General features: G+C 41.7%; 1 long non-coding RNA gene across 18 annotated transcripts in view; it reads left to right on the top strand.

Annotated features, from left to right (window-relative positions):
* Positions 1–10,784: 10,784 nt before the first annotated feature.
* LOC108490329 overlaps positions 10,785–22,760 on the top strand; it is a 72,797-nt gene continuing 60,821 nt past the window's right edge. For 15 of the 18 annotated variants that reach the window (XR_003848306.1, XR_003848293.1, XR_003848299.1 and 12 more), the window contains exons 1-2: positions 10,785–11,152; positions 11,685–11,751. This is a non-coding gene — a long non-coding RNA (uncharacterized LOC108490329). The remainder of the gene's footprint in view (positions 11,153–11,684; positions 11,752–22,760) is intronic. The other 3 variants (XR_003848294.1, XR_003848301.1, XR_001872267.2) reach the window with 1 other exon arrangement.

A 22,760-nucleotide genomic window follows, 5' to 3' on the forward strand; every position in this document is an offset into this window, starting at 1 on the left:
TTTCTCCAACTTAGTTATGAGCTCCAGCAAGCATCATTTATGTTCCATTATTCTTTGTATTCTTTGAATTTTGCCTACACAGAGTCTGGGCTGTGTTAAGTGTTAGTAATTGGTCTTACTGTGGGTATGTAGCTGTTGCTGTGGAGATGGACGATGGCAAGCTCTCTTGATGGAAAGGCCTTTCTTTTCTTTTTTCGGAAAAATATTTTATTATTTTTATTTCATGTGTATGAGTGTATTGCCTGCATGTATGTGAGTGCACCTGTGTTGTGCAATGCCACGGAGGTCAGAAGAGGGCTTCTGATTCCCCTGGAACTGGAGTTAAGGATGGTTTGTATCTGCCATGTGGGTGCTGGGAACCGAACCCCAGTCCTCTGCAAGAGCAGTCAGTGTTCTTAACTGCTGAGCCTACTCCAGCTCTGTAAAGGCTTTTCTTTACTGTCTTTCCCAAACTTACACAAGCTGAATACAGATGGAACATAATGGGAAGAAACTTAAATGGTTAGAAAACATCTGTGTGGTTAAGAAGGATTCAGATTTGATGTGGTATGTCAGTACACGGGAGTTCTAATACTCTAATAAAGTCTGTGGCAATGGCTGGATGTTTTAGGTACTCTGGTATCATTAGATGTTTACAAATCCAATGACAATACTACTGGTGGTTAGATGCTTAATTGAATTAATTAAGAGGTGGCATTTGTTGATTGAAGTTGAAAAGCAAGGTTGTTTCAGGAGTGCAAAGAAAATAACTGGAGTAGTACAGACTCTTTAATTAGAAAATAAACAGGTACTACATGGAAAAGAGGCCATTCTCTGCTTCGTTTACCACAAGACAAGGTCAGCTTATACTGCCTTTAGGTTGCGTGGTTGGTCTAGGGAAATGTTTTTTTATTATTTCGTCAAGCACAGCTTTAAGCAATGTGGCACAGGTATGAAGTCCCCCGGGATGGTGGCTGTAGGTAGATAGGGCTGGTCTTCGGAAGGAAGAGGTGGGGGAGGGACTTTCTGAATAGTAGATGGTGAGTCTAAGCTAATCACTCTAGACACTTCTGAAAACCAAACAATTCTTCAGAACCTTTAAGTCTGGTGAGTGTCATTGCTTTGGGGTGCTATCAGGGAATGCCCTCACCTCCTTTCTTTCATATAGGAAAACAAAACAAACAACCCAATAGGCAAAAAACAAAATAATAGGCAGGGCCAAGAAGGCCAAGGCTAAGCCACGGGAATGACACTGACTGGAGGTTAAGGTGACCGAAAAGGGAAAAATGTGTTAGATTTTAAGCAAATAGAAACTGCCCATTAAGCTGGGAACATAGGACCATATTCAGGAATAGAACTGAGCAAAGTCATAGAGCAGGGGACATTATTTCAGGCTTGGTAGCATGTCTCTTGATGTCTTAGATTGACACCTTTTAAGAACCTAGCTATGACTGACCTTCCAGAATGATGAAACAAGATCTGTCTGTACATAGGCTTTGGTTAAATTCTGCACCTTGTGTGTCACTTTGGACAGCCACTTCACCCATAGGACCTAGGACTCCTCATCTATTTTCCAAAAAGGTAAGATGATGTGTCCCAGAGCTGTTGTGAGAACTAAATGAAATAACGTGTAGAAGGTTCAGTGTAACCCAGCACAGGTAGGTTGACAGAGGACATTCAATAAAACGTGTTCTTTCTCTCTCTTTCTTATTCTCCCCCCACAGGAAGTAGGGCTTACATAAGCCCGGGAAGGCAGAATTCTCTCACAGGTTGTGTTTAGTCCAAGAGGATAGAGCTTTGCCAAGAACTGTGAAGATTAGAAACATGAAGCTAATAAATGCCCTCACAGTTTCATGGATGTTGACACAGACTCTTGGGTCAGAGACAATGGAATTAGTTACTCACAGCATGGCAAGCTACATGAACATCAGCCTGCTCACTGCTTTCCTGGCCCCAGTTCCCACAGGACGATAAGGAGCAAGTTGGGTGATAACCTGTACTCACTGTGGAATGTGTGACTAGAGAGGGGCCCTGAGCTTAAGGAACCCAAGTCTAATATGATGAGCAGCAAGTGTACCTGCCCCACCCTTCAGACTAGCTCATTTTCCTAAGCCTACTTACTACAGAACACTCTTGAAATGGTAGTAGTGCTATTGTTGGCCAAACACACAAATGTGAGTAACATGCAAAGTTGGCCCCCAAAGACATAAGGGGCACAATCCATTTCCTTCCTGTCCTCTTCCCTCACTCAGCAGGGAAGGCTTTCTGCGTGTCACTCTACTCCATGAACTAGCGTTACGTGCAACTCATATCCCTCTACCATCCTCTTTTTCATTTCTTCACATCACGTCAGTGCTCTAGCACCTCATCCAGAACTTTCTATCCTCATTTTGATCTGTTTATTGAGGGGTCAGAGCCCACAGTTGTGGAGGATGCTGGCCTGAGTGCAGGACAAAGTTTGTCTCTTGGGAATCTAGTTAAAACTAAGCTTCCACAAGAGCTGTTAGAAGAGGCGCTTGAAGGGGGGGGGGAGGCGAGAGTACAGCGTCTTTCTTGTTCTCTCTACACTTGGAGGAATTTTGGTCCCAGCTTGCAAACTTGAGCCAAACTGGTGTCACTGTGATGAACTGGGAAATGTAGAGCCTCAGATATCAGCCTTCAGGTGCATGGGCCCAGGTCCAGCTGGATGACTGGAGGGAACAGAAAGCACCTCCTCAGAACTACTTGAGGGACATACAAACATCTCCCTGCTCTTGACATTTCCATCACTGTCTCTCTGAAAAAGGATGCTATTTTAATAGAAATATGTTAAGTGGGAGAAACAATTTCTACATTTGCAAATGCTTCCAGAGGTGGCTCATTCATTCACTATAGTTATTTGACTATCAGTCAGTTCTAGACATTGCATTTACCACTGGGCTTCAAGGGTGACCAGTCATGGTCTTTGCCTTCAAGGACACTTCAGTGAGAATCAGAAAGTAAATAAAAAATTAGGATACAAAGTTAGAAGTTTTGGGGCCAGAGAGATGGCTCAGCATTTAAGAGCAGTGGCTGCTCTTACACAGGACCCAGGTTCAGTTCCCAGCACCCACACTGAAGCTAACAACCATCTGTAACTCCAGCTCCGGGGACCCAACACCCTCTTCTGGTCTCAACAGCCATTGCACACACATACATTCAGGCAAAACATGCATACATAAAATCAAAATAATACATAAAAATTAAAACTATAAGCTTTATAATAAGGAAGTGACAGGGTGAGCCAGAAGGACAGGGGAGGGGCAGTTAGCACTATTTTGGAAAACTGAGCTCAGTGCTTCCTCATGGAAACTAAATTTAAGCTGATACTCTATATATTATTCATTTCTTACCTGTATTTTAGAGGTGAAAGAACTGAAGCTTGAAGAGTCAAAATGTCTTGTCCAATGTCATATGGCCTATAAATGACAAAAAATATATATACCCCATAGGTATATATATTTAATTTATTGTGTTGATGTCTCTAAGTATGTAGAGTCTTAGAAGACAGGCTTTAAGGGGAATAAGTCCTAGTGCTGGTGGGACATAAGGTGTATATGGAGTTAAGTGTGAAGATAGTGGTATGGGGTTGAAGAAGGGCAGCAATTCAAAGCATACGACACTGCCTGAGAAAGGTTGCCCTAATGTTAGGATGCTAGGCTAGAAGGAGACCTTGGAGGAACATTAAATGGAGCTTAAAAAACAGTGAGATGTGCTATATATAGGTTCTTGGGGGAAAGAAGAGGAACAGGAGCAAAGGGAAGATGGGAAAAGAAGACAGAAGATGGAGAGGGTGTGTTGGTCAGCTCTCCATCGATGTGGCTAAACATCTAACATATCAACTTAGAAGGTGAGATTATCTTGGCTCGTGGATTCAGAAGTTTTACTATATGATTAGTTGGTTCTGTTGCTTTTGAGCCTAGGGCAAGAGGAACATCGTGGTGGGGAGTGTATGATGTATGGTGGGGCAAATCTACACACAACGTGGTGACTGAGAATTGAAAGAGCCAAGGAGGAAAAAAAGGGCCAGGCCTTAATATCCCTTTCTGGGGCATTCCCTCAATGATCTAACTTCTTCCCACTAGGCCTTACCTCTTAAAGTTGCCACTACCTCCCAAGAGCCCCTCAGGGTAATGACCAAGCCTTTAGCACAAGAAAGGCCTTGGGGCATATTTATGATCCAAAACCATAGCAGAGGGGAAGGATGAGGACTGGAAAGGAAGAATAATTATTCAAGGAGAACTCATGGAAGAAAATTCGATGTGACAACAAAACCTAATATAAATATTTTATCTATTATTTTTATTTTATGTGTACAAGTGTAATGCCTGCATGTATGTAAGGGTACCCCTGTCATATGATGCTTGCGTATGTCAGAAAATGGCATTGGATCCACTGAAATTGGAGTTATAGATGGTTGTTAGTTGCCATATGGGTGCTGGGATTTGAACCCAGGACCTCTGCAAGAGCAGCCAGTGCTCTTAACTGCTGAGCCATTCTCCAGCCCCCCCCCACTTTATTTTTATAATTATACCAGTGCTCTGTGTTAACCAAAGCAACTGTGCCAGGAAACAAGAAGCCAATACTTCTAAACCCAGAGAAAAGAGGGAGACTTCAACCAGAGCAGCAATACAAAAAGCCCACTGCTTATTAGGTTCTTCAAAGGGGCCTGAACCGGTTGGTCTGCTTTATGTAGGGGGAATTGAATAACAGACTATGAAAACTGGTTTCCCCTGTCTCCTCTGACCCTACAGACATTTCCTACCACTGACCTTGACATCTGGAATAAGTGTAGTATATGTGAGTTGGGTCAGATATAACTCTGAAACAATTTCCCACAAACATAGGAACTGTTTTAAATTGGACCAGGGTATGCATCATATGCTGTGGTTCAAAACTTCCCTCCCAGGCCTAAAGCAAAATCAAACTTGTTTAAGTTTCAAGTATCACCATTTAGCAGTTGGTTGGCCTGGGCCCTTCTCTTCTGACTGAGCTGTCAGCCATCCTAGGAAACATTTGGATCCAATTTGATAGAAAAACTGGGTGCACTCTTTGCCAAATTCCTGTGAATCTGTGTCAAAGTCAGTGATTTAGGCTAAGATTCAGGGTGTGGCTGAGCCCCCAGTAGGAATTCTGTGGTTGTATAATCCACAGACTGTGAAGCAAAGGCCATTTGCTGAGCCACCTCTAAGGAAGCCCACTGTACAGAGTCAGTTGATGGGACTCTGGATTTTGGCATTTTAGCCACAGAATTCATGTTCTCATGTTGTTCCATGCATGGCCTTTTAGAGGTACTCAATTCCTTCCCATCATTCCATCATCTAGGCTGTTACCCACTTAAACCAAAGGAGAGAAGTGCATAGGAAAGAGAAATTAGCTACTCAAGGTCAAGAAATAAGAAAACAGATGAACTAGCATATCCACTTGATTCAATGGGTTCTTCTGTATAGAATGTACCAGAATCTGGACCTTGGATACCATGAAGGTCTCCTATTGCTTTTGTTATGATGCAGGTTTCTGCAGCAACAACATAGTTTAAAGCACAGTAGAATTGGAGTCATGGGGATAGTCCCTGAAAACTTCTCAGAGACAGAGATTTCTATGCAAGGAGTTCATTAAAGAATGCTTTAGAAATGACACTGGACATAACAAGGGAAGCAGGTCTGGGCAAAAAGAGAAGCTGAATAAAACGATCCCTTGGGCAGCTCTGGAGCCCTGAAAGCCCTTCACAGCTAGTTGGCATTGTGGTCGTGGCTTTGGACAGTCTGTATGTGAGAGCTTTGTCTTGGAAGTAGAAATGACTTCTAGCCCTTCCATGGATAGAAATTTCTAGGAAGACTCTCAGAGAGGTTGGAAGCTAATATTTTGGGGGACTAGAGCACCTTGGTTCTGAAAGACGTGGTATATTTTGAGTGCAGAGGGCAGATGGGAAGAAGATATACATAGAACTGATTAGCTCCAGATCGCGAGATTGGAAGTGGATCCTGAAACATGGCTAGTGTCTCCAACCTTGGTCAGCTGTCACTAGCCAGCTTGGTTCTGGGACAATGGGCTTCCAAGTTTTTGTTGTCTTGGCCTCCCCGCAGTGATGGACTGTAGTCTGGAATTACATGCCAAATGAACCCTTACAGCCCTAAGCTGCTTTATTTTCCTCCCAATGCTATCAACCCCCTCTCCTCCACAAAGTCCTTTTTCCATATGCATGTGTTTTAGTTTTATTTTGGGATCCAATGAGTTTAACCAGGGCTGTCTGTGTGGCCATGGGTTTGAACTCTCCACTGGAGCCTGGTGCCTCACCAGTGGCTACTCAACTGATTAGAGTGGCTCCCCAATTCCCAGAATCAGTGGCCACTAGTTCAGGTAGAGTGGGTAAGGCAGACAGGGTCTTTTGAGCCCTTTCCCCATCCATGGTTGGCTGTTGACAGGCCCATTCTTGGGCAGGATCAGTGTAGCAAGTGCACTTGCACTGAGTTCACGATTGGAATGGCTGCATCCTGGGGGAAGATGCCATTCCATAGCCCTTATTTTAATCATTTGACTCCTATAGCCTTTCCACCTCCTCTTCCAAAGTGTTCTGTCAGTGTATTTTTATTTTAGCAACAGGAAACTAAGACATCATCCCATCCCACCCATCAGAACCCATGATAAAATGATCTCCAAATGTTATAGCCCATCTCAATAGCATCACATGCTTGGTAACTGTAGGAACATCATACATATGTCATTATAACTGCCCACTGACTTGCATCCATTCATTTATGCACCTTCTTTGAAGTTCTTTCTGTTTTTTCCCCATCTTGATGGGAATTGACTTGCCTGCCCCTTCTTATATCTGTAGGTCACATTCTGCTTCCATTTTTCTTCTTTCCTCTCCTCCCTCTGCTCCTTGCTCTTCTTCCTCCCCTCCCTCTCCTCCCTCTCCCTCTCCGCCGCTCCCTCTCCCCCCCCCCCCCCCCTCTCCCTCCCCCCCCCTCCCTCTCCCCTCCTCCCTCTCCTCCCTCTCCCTCTCCTCCTCTCCCTGTCCCTCTCCTCCCTGTCCCTCTCCTCCCTGTCCCTCTCCTCCCCTCCCTCTCCTCCCCTCCTTCTCCTCCCTGTCCCTCTCCTCCCCTTACTCTCCACCCCTTCCTGTCCTCTCCTTCCTCTAACATAATATCAGGAATATCTATTGTCTATCATCTATCTACTTATCTCTCTAATCATAAACCTATTTACCTGAGAGACTTAGTCTTTAGAATGCAAAAAAAAAAATTAAACTGAATTTACTTTCAAAGAACATGAAGATAAAACCAGATAAACAGCCAAACAATGATTAAAGTTCTGATAAAGTTTGATTCTAATAAAAACAAAGAAATTTCTTGACTTTTGATTTATAACTTAGTACCCAAACTAGATAAATAGTCCTTACCTTGAAGTTGGCTCCTCTGGTGACCAACTTTGCAAACTTCAATTAGTAAGGAATCTGCCTAACCCTTAGTTTCCTCATGTGTAAACTAGAAGTGGCCAACAGCAGATAAGACAAAGGCACAAACTGTTTTCTGATAAAGCTACTCACTTCCAAGTGCAGAAAGCCGTAGGATGGAACCAGACTTTGCTGGCTGAGGACTGACTCCCCAAGGTCCCAGTGAGAGGTCTTGACTCCTTCACAGAGTGTGCTAGAGTCAGTGGATTGTGAGAAGTCAAAAACTTTGAGAACATTTTTTTTCCTACCAGTATAACTGTTCTAAAGAAGATAACCCGAAGTTTTAAGTAATGTGGGCTAGAAAAATTGTCCTCGCTAATTTACAAGGCTGAGCTACATTCCAGTCAGCACTTAATTATTCATAGGGGCATTTTTCACGTCTGTGTTATCAGTGGAATGCTTTCCCTCAGACTTCAGACTGCTTTCTCCCGCCACCCAGCATGTGGCTGCCCCACATCCCCTGCTCAGCTATTTGGTGTGGGCTTAGGGAATGCAAACTCCTTTTAACTTTTTCCTGAGAGTTACATCCCTGGGAAGGAAAATCTGAATCTCCCAAAGCCATACAAAGCATTCCAAAGTAAAATATAAGAAACAGTTTGATTGTTTCCTGTTTCAGATTATCCGTGCCACGATTCACTTCCTTTTTTGTAGATAATCAAGAACTGCCTGAATTATGGTCAACACGAGTTTAAAAATCATAGAAAATTCTACACGGTATTGAAGTATTTTAAAGGTAAAAGTTGTAACCCCCAATATTTGTACCTGATAACACAGACATCCCTGGGAAAGCAGTATAAAATAGGTAAGGGGTTCTAATAGTTCCAATTCAAGATAGAGTTTTCCAAGAGAATTTCAGTTTCAACTGTCTTGAATCATATCAAGCCAGTGCTGATTAAAATCAGATAGTCTCTAAGACCAGAGGAAATGCTGTCTTGAATTACAAAGATACTTTGATGTTTAGGTCAATTCATAGAAACTTAGAGAAAAGAGAGTAAGAAACAAAGAAATAAAAAAGATAGAAATGATAGAAGATAGATAGATGGATAGATGATAGATAGATGATGATAGATAGATGATAGATAGATAGATAGATAGATGATAGATAGATAGATAATTTTGTTTCTAGCAAAGAAATTTCTTACCTACATTTGATGGAATGTCAGCCGCATACCCTTTTCTCCTTATATTCACAGCCATCAGATGTCCTGATATGATACTGCAGACGTGAGCTAAGGGAATAGTCCTACTTCCTCACAACCTCTGGAGCCCATGTCTCAAGGTGCTCATCCATCTTGCACAGGGCATCTTTGATTCCAGCTTCGAGGGAACAAGCCATCTTATCAGTCACAGAGGGCCTCTGAGATCCAGAGGCAGTCCAGGATGGAAATAGGGATTTGAGCTTATGTCAGAGTTCAGGGAATTTCTTGGTAGTTGTGTCTCCTAGGTCAGCTTCGGCCATTCTTCAAAGACTCAGCTATGTAAGCCCATTCCTTTTTCCTTCAGGTGACTGAGTTCCTCTCAGTGCAAGCAGCTTCAATCATCTAGTTCAACGATATACTGGCCTCAAATAATTAAGATGTGGATGAAGTGTGTGGTGAAAAATACAACGTAATTCCTGCCTCTAAATAGCTCACAGTCTAATATAACAGACGGATTAATATTGTAAATTATTAAAGAGAGACTCACTGACTGTTTCTGACATAATCATACTCTGTTGGTTGCTAAGAGTGCAGTAGGAACACAGTGAAAGCACTCTAATGCTATTTTTAGGGTAGCCTGCAGAAGCCACAGGAAGGTGATATTTGAACCTGGCCATGAGGAAAAAGTAAGACTTTGACAGATACCAAGAGAAGGATCAGACTCTCAAGCCATTGTCTGCTTTTTCCTGCTGATGCTTTGGTCTAGGGGCACTAAGTGAAGGTGGTATTGAACACAGAGCTACGAGAAGGATAATGTGGAACAGTCTGGGAGAGGGACTGATCCATAAGGGAGCAGGCATACAGACGGAGCTTTAGCAGGATTCTCTGGGCTTGGTGTACCTTTTCCCTTACAACCCTGCCTCTCCTTTAGAAATTCTTTCTTCAGAGCAAACTAACTTTCCTCAGAAGTCCTGATCTCTCAGCCTCCACCAACAGTTGTACCCTTTAAGATTACACTATTAAATAATAAGAATAATAGTGTGAGGTTCTCTGTCTTACACATGTATTGTTGCTTAGCATGAATTGTATGCCGGTATCTGTGCTTAGCATTTTAAGATTTACTTTTTATTTTATTTATGTGTCTGCATGTTTCTGTGTGTATGTGCACATGTGTATGGGTGCCTAGGGAGCCAAAAGAGAGAATCCAATACCTTGAAGCTGGAGTTACAGGTGTTTGTGAGCCACCTGACCCATGTTCAAAGCTCTAGTCTTTGTGATGGAGCAATGCTCTGGACAGCTTTAGTGTCAACTTGACACACCTGCATTGAGGGAGCCTCTATTAGGGAATTGCCTCCATTGGACTGGCCTGTGGCTGTGTCTATGGGGCATCTTCTTGATTATTTATTCATGTGGGAGGGCCCAGCCCACTGTGGGTGGTGTCATCCCTGGGCAGGTGGGCCTATGTTATATAAGAAAGCAGGCTGGGCAGGGGCCAGGGGAGCAAGTCAGTAAGCAACATTCCTCCATGGCCTGTGTTCCAGCTCCTGCTTCCTGGTTCCTGCCCTGAGTTCCTTCCTTGGGATCCCTAATGAACTGTGACCTGGGAAATATAAGCTAAGTAAACCCTTTCCTCCCCAAGTTGGCATTGGTCAGAGCGTTTTGTCACAGCAGTGGAGAAACAAACCAGAACAGAAATTGGTACCAGAGAGTGGGGCATTGCTGTGACAGACCTGACCTTGGTGTTTTTAGAAGGATTGTGGAAGCATTTGAAACTTTGGGCTGGAAAAGCTATTGAGTGCTTAGTGTTTATTGCTGTGGAGCTTTGAAAAGCTATGCTGAAAGAGTTGTGGAGGATGGAGGCCTAGCTTGTGAAGCTTCAAAGGGAAGCAGAACCTATCAGACTGTGTGATATTTTGAATTGAGAATCTGTGGGTTCTGGTTGGCTGGGGCTGAAGAATCAGCTGTGATTAAGAGGAGATCAGAAACTGAAGTAAAACCTTTGCTTTACTGGGACAATTCATGCTGGTTAGCTGGGCTGAAAAATTAGCTGCAAGTAACAAGAAATCAGCATCACTGTGGTGAAATCATCTGGAAAGTATTTCCTCAGGATCAGTACACAGAAGCTGTGGTAGAGAGGGGGCCTGAGCCTCCATCTCTAGCTGGACTTGGTAATGTGTAAGAGTCTCCTGGGTGGTTCTGGTGTTGAAAGCGTGAAGGGATCACAGTGAGCAGCTGCAGCTTGGCACTCTGAGAGGCCAGGAAGGCCATAGGTGAAAGTGCAGCCTCAGTTGCAGTAAAGACCCCAGGACTGAAGGGTCATGGAGTGAATCTGAAGCATTGTACCCCAAGAGGCCAGAAGAAGCCATTGGTGAGAGTGCAGTCTCAGTTTCAGTGGAGACCCCAGCTTTTTGGAGATGGTAGGACCATGGGAGAACCACCAATGGCAGTAGCAGGTGTGGAATGGAACTGCCCTGGGTCTGTGAGACCAGCTGTGTGTGCTGTGGACAGGAGAGTCAGAGAAGTGGAGTTGCTCAAACCTTTTGGAGCCCATAAGATGGTGAGTGAATCCCAGATGTCCAGCCTTGAGCTACGTTGCTGGACTTAGGTTTTGCTTAGGTGTGCCCGATTCTTTACTTTGAAATAAGAGAGTACTTGTTTTGGATTTTCAGGAGCCCACAGTTAAGAGACTTAAAAAGAGACTGTGGACTTTTAAGTGTTTGGAGTTTTTTAAGGTCTGTGGTGCTTTTAAGGTTGTACTCTCTTACATTGTGATATTAATGTTAACATTGTGTCTTGGGGATAAGAAATGGAAAGGTTATGGTTTAATAGTGATGTGTTTGTGTGTCAAGTTGACAAGGGGTCAATTGTGCTGGATAGCTTTAGTGTCAGCTTGACACACCTGGGTTGAGGCAGCCTCGATTGGGGAATTTCCTCCATTGGACTGTCCTATGGCTGTGTCTGTGGGGCCCAGCCCACTGTGTGTGGTGCCACCCCTGGGCAGGTGGGCCTATGTTGTATAAGAAAGCAGGCTGAGCAGGGGCCAGAAAAACAAGCCAGTAAGCAGCATTCCTCCATGGCCTGTGTTCCAGCTCCTGCCTCCAGGTTCCTGCCCTGAGTTCCTTCCATGGGATTACTGATGAACTGCAACTCTGGAATGTAAGACAAAATAAACCCTTTCCTACCCAAGTTGGTATTGGTCAGAGTATTTTGTCACAGCAATGGAGAAACAAACTAGGACAAGCAGCAAGCACTTTTAACTGCTGTGCCATTTGTCTAGTCATAAAGCTTAGTATTTTGTACATATACTAGCTGATTCTCACTCAGTCTTTACAACAGTTCTTTGAGTTATGCACTGTTATCAACATGCTGCATTTTACAGGTGAGGTAACTAAGACTTGAACATTTTAAGTAGTCTATTAAATATCTTCATTCTGAAAAAGAGACTATATGACCCAAATAAATATGCTTTATTTGTTAATGAAAGCCAATTAAACTTTTTAATGAAGTAGTAAAGCAATATAAGACCCATATAGTTCAATCAAATAAATAAGAATAAAGTTTGTGTACACTAGTAGAACACTATATAAAACTATGACATTCTAATTATGAGTTATTTTACGTGTATGAATGTTCTGCCTGCATGTAAGTGCATCCGTGTCTTACAATGCCCATGGAGAAGAGAAGAGGGTGTTGGATTCCCTGGAACTGGAGTTACAGATGGTTGTTAGCTGACATGTGGGTGCTGGGAACTGAACCCAGGTCCCCTGCAAGAGCAGCCAGTGCTCTTAACCCCTGAACCATCTCTCCAGGACCAGCCTTTGTCTTTTTGATAGCAGTTATTTTTACTGGAGTAGGTTGATCTCATTGCAGTTTTGATTTGCACTTCCCTGTTGACTGGTGATACTAAAATGTTATTCTTTTTAATCATAGATCTGTGGTTCATTTTTATATTTTCTTTTGATCAATTTCTATTTAGATTTTTTAAATCAGTGACTTTTTGCTATTGGGTTTTTAGAGTAGCTGTTGCCAGATGTGTAGTTTGCGAGCATTCCTGCCCACTCTGTGGCTGTCTCTCCACGCTGATGACTGTCTCCTTTGATTTGTAGATGCTTTTGGTTTGATATAATCCTGTGTGCCATTTTGTTTTGTTTCATGAACTTCAGAGAGCTAAAAGCAATCCATTTCAGTGTTCAGTAGTATCTCTTCTGTGTATTTCTTCTAGTGGTTTCATAGTTTCAGGCCTAACACTTAAGTCTTGAATCCATTTAGGGTTGATTTCTGAGAAAGGTTGTCTGGTTTCTTGCTTCTGCTTGTGGATGCCCAACTTTCCCAGCACTGTTTACTAGACACTATTCTTTTTTTCATTGCATCTTTTGGATACATTTGTTGAAAATCAATTTGTTCTACGTGTATGGCTTTGCTTCTAAGAGCTCTGCTTTGTTTAATTGATTTGTGTGTCTGCTTCATGCCATTTACCATGCTGTTTTGATGACTATAGCTTTGTAGCATATTTTGAAGTTAAGTAGTTTATTGTCTCCTGCCTTACTCTTTTTAAAGATGACTTTTGATTATTAGCAGGTTGTTTTGTTGTTATTCTATATATGTTTTAGTATTATGTTTTCTAGTTCCATGAGTAATATCACTGATATTTTGACAGGAATTGCACTGAATTTAATAGACAGCTTTGGAGTTTGTATGGACATTTTAATAACATTGGTTCTCCCAAACTATGAACACCGAGTATCTTTTTACTCTGTGTCCTCTTTTATTTATTTCAGCATTGTTTCTTACTTTTCATTTTAGTGACCTTTCACCTGTTTGGTTAGATTTATTTTTAAAACTTTAGGATAGCTCTTTTGAGTTATCAAACCTTAGCATCAAAGCAATGAATCCATGCTTCATTTTGATGATGAATGAGCACACAACATGCAAGTGTGACTGGACAGAAAGGAGGATGACATCAGAGCTGGAAGGGACTTGCTAAGGCCCATTCAGTCAGGTTCCTCCTGGGCTGTTTGTGTCATGTCCTTACCTTCTGGCATGGAGGAAAGGGGACACCTGCCATATGAGGGTCTTAAGAGAGAAGACCAGAGGGTGTCTCTGTTTCTGTGTTTTTCTCTGTTTCAGCTTAACATAGCACATCAAGGCACCATGTTTGTGGGAAGACTTTTCTTAACCTCATCAAAAGGAAGGAAGGGAGGGAAGGAGGGAAAGAGAAAAAGTTCTGATGGAGGGATTTCAAGTTAGATTAACCAACTAGTCCCAAATTATAACAGGAAAATTTTAGCACCAGGATTAGAATCCAGCTCAACAGTTCCTAACCTCACCATCTTTCCACTAAGTCAGAATTTGGTGACAAATGCCCAGTATCCTTTTTTAGATGTAAGTAGAGGATGAGGAAATATTTGGAAAGTTTTACTTTACCATTGGTCATTAGAAACTATATCATATTGAGATGGTAGAATTGACTTTAGAGCAACAACTAATTCTTCCCAGGAGAAAAAGAGGAGTCTAAGTCAAATGATTTAATCTGAGAGACTTGTTCTCTGTGGCAACAGCTGTGTACCAAGTATTACAAGAATAAATGGAGGTAGGGGATAAGTGAGAGAAAAGGTTCTGTGTGCAATGTATGGAAAGAACATGAGAAGGGTGTGAAGGATCATAAACAGCTAGGAACAGTGCCAACACAAAGTTACTGTGGTTGTAACAAAGCAGAAGAGGTAAACAGAGGCCAGAGATGAGCAGTTCTATATATGAAGAGAAAGGAACTTACTGGTAGCTCTAATTAGTCTAGGATCATCACAAAGAATATTATTGTTCCTTCCCCAGTAATTTCTTTCTTAGAATTCCATGATTGAGAAATTATCTTATAAGTGGAACTGGAGAGATGGTTCACGGGTTAAGAGTGCTTGCTGAGTCTCCTTCCAAGTACCCACTTTGAGAGCTTACAATTGTCTATAACTCCAGCTCAAGGGAATCTGACATCCTCTTCTGGCCTCTGCAGGCACCTACAGATATGTGGCACACACCCCCCCCCACACACACACACAGGCACGCACACATCCATAGCTAAATTAAAAAAAAAAATCATGGCAGATGGGCAGAAAATAATACAACCATATGGGGAAGAATCAGACAATCACCCAAGTGGGCAAAGTGGTGTCTGGAAAAATCCACCCTCCTCAAGTGACAGTTCTACTCTCGTCCCACTTCCAGTGTCGGCAAACACAGGATTGTTTTCTTGTGTTTGAACCTGCCACAACTACCCTTTCACTAGTTCTTCACCCTGAAAATTCACTTACTCAGAAATATTAGTAAGATAAGCATTAACCATGGAAACATTTGCTAAATACAGTCTTTCAGCCAAACATTCTTCTCATGAAAGTCCACCTCACTGTTGTACGTTTTAGATTTTACTATCATTGATTGGAACAAGTTTGCAAAATGTTCTTTCTAAGCAATTCTCAGCTAAGAAATCGAAGGTTTGGGGTAGTTCATCATGAGGATGAAGAGGAAGACACAGTAACCAGGAGGTTGGGCAATGGGATTGCATGTACCTCAGAGAGGATGACCAGAGTGCAGATACCTTCTGTAGTTTAAGTTACGTGTGATACAGAGAGAAAAGACTGGGCTTGGGAGTAGGAGAGTGTCATGAATTCTAGCTTGCTCCCACCACAGCATAGGGCTTATGCCATAGATCATAGCAAGATTAAGACCTATTCCTAGCATATAGGAGCTTTCTCCACTTTGGGTACATTTATAAATTTTGCCTTTGACAAAATCTCATATTTGTGGTAATGAAAATAACAACAAAACAAGCAACTGGTAGCTGATGTAAGGGAAAACTAAACAACAAAACAACCCAGAGATAATGTGTGAAAGATCCTTTTTCTTTCCCCCCACCTGAGTCAGGGGGCGATGGAGGGTACTCACTGGAATTCATCACTTTAAGCAAGGTACAAAAACCAGGCTTCTATTATCAAGTGTGTGTTCCTCCTAACAAAAGTGTTCCGGGCATGCCCTATCCATGGCATGTTTTCTGAAAATCAATCAAGCTCTCTCATTCAGGAACAGCTCTCTGCCAGGTAGAAAATTAAGTTTCCTTCACCCCTCTTTTTGGACACAATGCCTCAGTCCTGCAGAACTGTTGTTCTGTGTGGGAAACCGACTTCCTGTCTCAATAAACAAGCACACACAGGCTTCTCCTGCCCACATAATGGAGCCTTTTTATTTTATACCAAAATCATTCCACACTTTACACATCAATGAAGCCACTTAAGCTCTACTGCATTTGAATTAAAGAGGAATTGTGTGATCAAAGGGTGTGAAAAGAACCACACAGGGTGTTCTTCAGATCCCCCACTTTTGTTACATTTGATACATAACAAGCCCAATGAATATGCTTATCCCAGGAGCTAGCTTCATTATCTCCTACCCTAAAGCCTGTTGAAAGTATTCCTGTATTACTCTTCCTCCTCATGTGCCCTTTTGCTCAATTTTGGTGAAAAAGTGAAAATATATTAGCATGTTTTAAGAGGTTGTAGGTGAGGTTAAGGAATAAAGTAGTTTTCTCTTGGCATTTTTTCCTATCTTACTAAATGTAAATGCATATTTGTACATATATACATACATGTAAATGTATATCTTCATCCTCATAGATGAAACATACATATATACATATATTAACATACATACATGTATGTGCATATTATACAGATAATATGAATACTTCAGATACATATGTTTCCAAAGTTACTATCACACACAAATAATAGCAGAGAATTCCTTTTCTTACCAAGTAACGGAATATAAAGCAAAAAAAAAAGACATCAAACTGAATAGGTGGCTTGTACATTCTAGAGCCCCTCTTTACCCATTCATGCTGTGAACAAGCACAGCTACTGGGAATGTTATGAAGCATTTCATATCTGCTCTTGTCTTTTAGACATTCTAGAAAGATTTGGAAATTTTCTAAAGAGAATTCAAGCATCCCCACAAACCAGGTATCATAGCTACATACACACAGACATGCATTTTGTGACTCATTACTGAAGCACCATGAAAATGTGTTTTATGCAACTGCATAAAAATATGAAATGCAAAATACACAGCCAATGAATTCAAGTTGATTGAGCACATCATAATTTAAATTCATGTAATCCAATCTATACTGGGTTGAAATAGATTCATTTAGCTATCAGCTGTATGAACATTGAACAAGAACTCTGAATTGTTCAGATTTTAAAAACCCTCTCATACAAGAAATTTAGGTTGGAATTAATTAACTCAAATACTATAGACCATCATTTCTAAGTCAATCACTATTCTAAGTGCAAGGAGGTAAAAGATTCAAAAGGTTTGTCTTGTACCCAACAACACAAGAGAGGTGTGAACAAGCAACCACAATGCAGGTGTCACAGATCTCAAGTGCTGCCTGGTAGGAGAGCAGTACCCGGCACAGCACCCATGAAATATAGAGCTGCCTCTCGGGCTTCGTCAAAGACTTTGTCTGAACGTGGTGTTATAAAACAAGTGGAAGGATTGGAAGTTTATCAGACATAAAGGTTGAGAAAAAAATAAGCAAGTCAGGTAAAACCCATATAAGTAAAGGCATGCTTGACACTATGAAATTGGTCATGCGCTCTTGAATTGGTATGTAGTTTGAATTGGTGGGGTTCACTGAATGAAGGGAGGCTGCAGGTGAGGCAGGGGTGACAGGCTGTGCATTTGTAAATACTGAGGAGCCAAGTTATGTCTGAACAGACCCGAGTGACTGCTTTGTCCCACTGAGTTGTCTGTACTAACCAATCCTCTGAATAAGCCTTCTGATCTGGTGATTTTTATAGCCCTAAATACCTCAGCCAGCAGCATTTTTCCTTCCTAAGATTCAGTTGCTTAGTGTTCGGTGTGGCAGCCATGTGGATGATGGGCTGAAAGGTTTGGTCTATATCTCAATGTTCTCATTGCTGTGTAGACACTTTCAAATATTGAAAGAAAATAAAATTCCATGGGCCTGAAGCCCTTTGCCATGCTTTCCAAATCAACCAGTGTGGATAGTGTCACTAATGGCAGCTCAGCTCTGTTTAAGCACAGTTATTAATATCAGATGACTGTTTTCTGTATAGTTTGGGTCAAGCCAACTTTCCCGTGGAGTCAACGGACTGCTCTGTTGCTCAATAAAGAACCATGAAAACAACAGCACATGGCGTAGTTGCATACTCTCTTCTTGATTAGTTCTGTTTGTATATCTGTCCAAAGTCCAGACATACACTATTTCTGCCCAATCTGGCTTTGTCTGTAGAAAAAAATAAACAATAAAGCTTGTTCCCCTTCACAGTTCTTGCCCCCAAATTCCCTGTCAACTTCTACTTCTGCTCACATAAAACAATGATGTTTGTTCTGCTTCTGAATGAAGTATAGAGTCCTTTCCTTCCTGATTTTCATGTGGGGTTTATTTGTCCTTGAATTGTGTGGTTGCCTGTACTTGATGTTATTGTTTAAATATGGTTTGGAGCAGGAGCTGTCACTCAATGGTCCACAATCACTTGACCACATGGAGAACAGAATTGTTGAGTAATCAAATGCCTACAAACATGTCATAAGATAGAATAAGCCCAGAAAAGAAGATCAAAAGGTGAGAGGGGATGGAGGAAGGAATAGAAAGGGGGGGGGACTCATATAGACTGAGTACAGGGACCAGAGCTCACAAGAAAAGTTTATCCAGTATTTACATAAAAGAAAATATAACCCCACAAGTTCTACACATGACCACATTCATACATTCATTCTAATGAACACATTTAAATGACAGAATGACAAAAAGAAGAATTTTCAAAGAAAAACCATCATAAAATTGAAAGTTACAGTCTATGAGGAAAAGCACAAAGATCTAGAACATGTTCATCTAGAGAAAAGAATTGTGGAACTCTTAGTAGCTGGGTCCTAAAACTCAGAGTTGTGAGATAAAGAATTCAGTTTACTCAGGATACCTGTAACTGAAGGTAGAAAAAAGTGAGGGAAATAATGACTCAATATGAGAAAAGTTTCAGGCGGTTAGAACCCATCTGTGCAGTAGCTCTTTGAAAGAGTAGAGCCTTGTGTCTTTAGATGTGTTGGGGCAGATGTTGGAACACCTTGAGACACTGATTGGAGAATTAGACTGAGTTTTAGAGTTCCAGAGATCTCATGTTAAAGTCTACATTCATCTCCATCCATTGATCTTCCTTTGGGTCATCACAGCATTATGAACTGCAGGCCTTTCTCTCCTGCTGTGGTTTGAATGCCTGTGTCCATCCCAAAGTTCATAGACTGGCACTGAAACTCCGAGGTGATAATACTTAGTGATGTGGAGTGATTAGGTCATAGGGGTTCCACCCTGACGAGCAAGGTTGGAAAACTTATAAAAAGATGGGCATCACCAGCTAGACTCTGCCTACAAGAAGATGCAACACCAGAGCACAGTCTTAGACGCAGTGGCCAGAGCTTTACCAGACAGCAAACCTCTGGTGCTTCTGAAGTGAGCTTCACAGCCTCCAGAAGTAGGAGACAGGAACTCCTATTGTTTAAAAACTGCTGTCTTGGGTACTTTGTTTTAGCAACCAAAATGGATGAAGACGTTTCCTTAATGTGAATGTGACTCTCAGTGCTGCAGATTTCATTAGTCCTAATCTGACACCCACTTCTTCATTCTTCACCATGATCTGTACCAAATAGAGAAACAAAAGAAAGTCCCCAGCCCCTCCCTGTGTGTCACTTCAGGGTATTAACATTTTAGCTATGAAAAGTTGTGCAGATCCCTAAATGGGGATGACAGCTGTACAACATGGATTTGTTTATTATCACTGACCTGTATATTTAAAAGTGGTTAAGGCAATAATTTTATGCTCTATATATTCACCAGAAGTTTTCTTTTTTATAGAAGAGACAAAGGTTTAGCAGGAACATTTTATATAGATAATAATGCAATTCATTATTTAAATTAATCCATGCTTAGTTTTCCAAGTGATCATTATTTAAATTGTTTGCCTTCCATTTAGACTTTGGTCATTTTTATACATTGTATCTTCTTACTATAAATCTGAAGCCAACTAAGACCAGGCGGAATGAGGAAAGCCTCAAGGCTCTGATGTTGATCAATGACTTCTTGAGAAACTGAGTCAATTAACAAGAGACCCATTTATTCATTACAGTGACTCCCTCCTGAAAGTCTTAGTTTAATAACTGTACTGAGAAAAAGGTTGAGGGGCAGTTTACAAGCCTTTTTATTGTAATTCATTTAAAATTTCCCCATATGTCCCCAATTTCAGGGCTGAGTTTTCTTCCTCTCCAAACAAACTTGCCTGTTAAGAAAAGAAAGCTTAACTATGCATCAAGCTTATTTATGAAGCTAAGTGGTTTGAAGAATGAGGAGTAAATATTACAAACATGTAAATTATACACAGCTTTCTGTATGTGCCTCAACATGAAAGTGTGATGGGGTAACAAGTAGGAAGTTTTTTTCTTGATATTTTAAAATAGACTTTATTTTATGGAGTGTTTTACATGCATATATGTAAATGCACCATGTGTGTAGTACCCATCAAGGCCAGAAGATGGCGTCAGATCCCCTGGAACTGGAGTGACGGACAGTTGTTAACCACCCGGTGTGGGTATTGGGAAATGAACTGAGGCCCTCTTCAAAAGGAGCAAGTGCTGTTAACTGCTGATCCATCTTTCTAGCCCCCTTTTTCTTGATTCTTAAGAACTGAACTTATCTGAACCTGCCACCTGGGCCCATTTAAAGGTCAACATGCCCTTCTAATGCTGATTACTGTGTTTTATGGCTTTTCATTGCCGAAATCTCAATTTTCAAGAAAACTTACACTGGTACTTATGGAAGTGGGTAAAATGGTTTCTAAGACATCCTCTCCTGTCCATCAATCTCGTTTTTCAAGACATAAGCCATGACTATTCCATGAACAAGTCTGCTAGGCTTTCTCCTTACTATATACAAAGGGGGAAATTGTTACCTGTTAGCAAGGGAAGAATAGAACAATATTCATTCACTCAGTAAGCATTTATCCAGGGCTTACTACATGCTAGGCATTCAAGCTCTAGTTTTCCAAGGAGCTGAGGCTCCAGTGGGGAAGGTAGACTGGGGAGCAGTTAACATAGTATGAGGTATTGCCTTAGTTTCTTTCCTGCTGTTGTGGTAAGACTCTGACAAAAGCAACTTAAGGGAGAAATAGTTTATTTGGCTCACAGTTCTGAGGTAAGGTCCATCATTTCTGGCATGTTGAGGCAAAGGAATATGAAGCAGTCTCGTCTTGTTACATCCACAGTCAAGAGCAGCTCACAACGAATTCAGCATGCTAGTGCTCGGCTTGCTCTCTCTGTTTCATACAGTTCAGGACCCAAACCCAAGGAATGGTGACGCCCATAGTGCATGAGTCTTCCCATCTCAGTCAATCAAGACCATCTCCCACAGGCATACACACAGGTCTACCTGATCTACACAAGCTTTTGTTGAGACTTCCTTCCCAAGCGATTCTAGATTGCTCCACGTTGACAATGAAAACTAACCGTCGCAGATATTATGACTGAAATCTCTCTCAGATAGATGTTCTGGGAGTGGAAGTGGGGTAGAGGAAGGCCGAGAAGCATTCCTGGAGGCACGGATGCTCGGGTCAAAGAATGAAGAAAAAGAAACAAGGCATGAAGTGAAGGGTGTGGTGTCAGTGGTGGAGATTCATGGTACTGGAGGGAGTTCAGTAAGGATGTTACTATGGTTTCAGTATCTGGATGGAGAGTGGTCCAGCTGAGGCTTGAAAAGTCATGTGGAAATGGGTCATAAAGGGCCTTGCAGGTCAGGTTAAGAAGCAGAAAGCCGACACTAGCCTTAGCTCATACTTTGATTTCTATTGCTGTTGCTGCAGCTGAGCTGGAATGCTGTTAGCATCTGGGTTTTAAGCACATGTCTTCACAGTGTGTTCTCCTCCCACCTGTGCACATTTCTTAAAAATAAAACCACTTTATCCTACAGGAAATAGGGACAGGAAGGGTGGGTAGGGATTTACTACTTCATCTTGAGACCTGGTGGAAGCATTTGATTTACATTCTGTATTTCTTGCTCGGTGTTGGTTCAGTCCTTGAGCTTTCCTGCACCCTGGCTCCCCATCTGCAAGTGAGAGAGCATCGTGATCTGTTTCAGATGTGTGGTGCATCATTTGGAGAAAAGCTATTTGACTGCAAATGCTCTTGAGGTCCTTGCTGGATTGTATAAATAATTCATGGCCAACCTCATCTGGAACTGGATTATATTTGGAAATTTATGCTGACCATTCTTGAGCCAAACTGTAGTGATTCATCACAACTTTTGATAGCATTTTTCATGGGGTAAAGAAAATGAAACACAAGGATTTATTTTAAAGATGAAGAAAGAAGAGGGCAGTGTGGGGAACTGGAGACCTACACCAAAAACAGTGTGGGAGATTCCATATGGTTTAAAGAGCAATAGAGTTCACAGCAAGTACACAGAGGAATAATTTTTAACCCTGTTCTCCCAACCCTTGGAAACCACCACCCTCTTCTGCTTCCATGAGTTCAACTTTTCTAAGTTTCACATATAAGTGAGATTATACAGTATTTGTCATTCTAGCCCTGGCTAATTTCACTTAGGGTAATATCCTCTAGGTGCATCAATGCCATGGATGATGTCAGAATTTCTTTTTTTAAAGCCTGACTAGTATTCTGTTGTGTGTTTGCACCACATTTTCCATGTCCATTCATCCCCTGATCCTCACTCAAGTTGAGCGTGCATCTTGACTTATGAACAATGCTGCTGCAAACCTTGGAGTCTGCACATCTTTTGGATGTATTGATTTTTTTTCTTTTAGTTATATATCCTGCAGTGACATTGCTGGATCATAGGGCAGATCTAGTTTTAACCACTGAAGCATCTCCTCCCTCTTTTTCCATGATGGCTATAGTACTTTACATTTCCACCAAAGAGGAAGATTCATGTGTGGAGTTGGGCACCAGTGCTGAAAACCTTCTATCTACTTTTTCATACTGGAATGGCAATTTTTGACACAGGGTCTCCCTGTAGCCCCAGCTGGCCTGGAACTCTCTATGAAGACCAAGCTGGCCTGAATTTCATAAAGATCCACCTGTCTCTGCCACTTGAG

Source organism: Nannospalax galili, unplaced genomic scaffold (assembly GCF_000622305.1).
Source record: "Nannospalax galili isolate Female #2095 unplaced genomic scaffold, S.galili_v1.0 scaffold229, whole genome shotgun sequence".
NCBI classification, from domain to species: Eukaryota; Metazoa; Chordata; class Mammalia; order Rodentia; family Spalacidae; genus Nannospalax; species Nannospalax galili.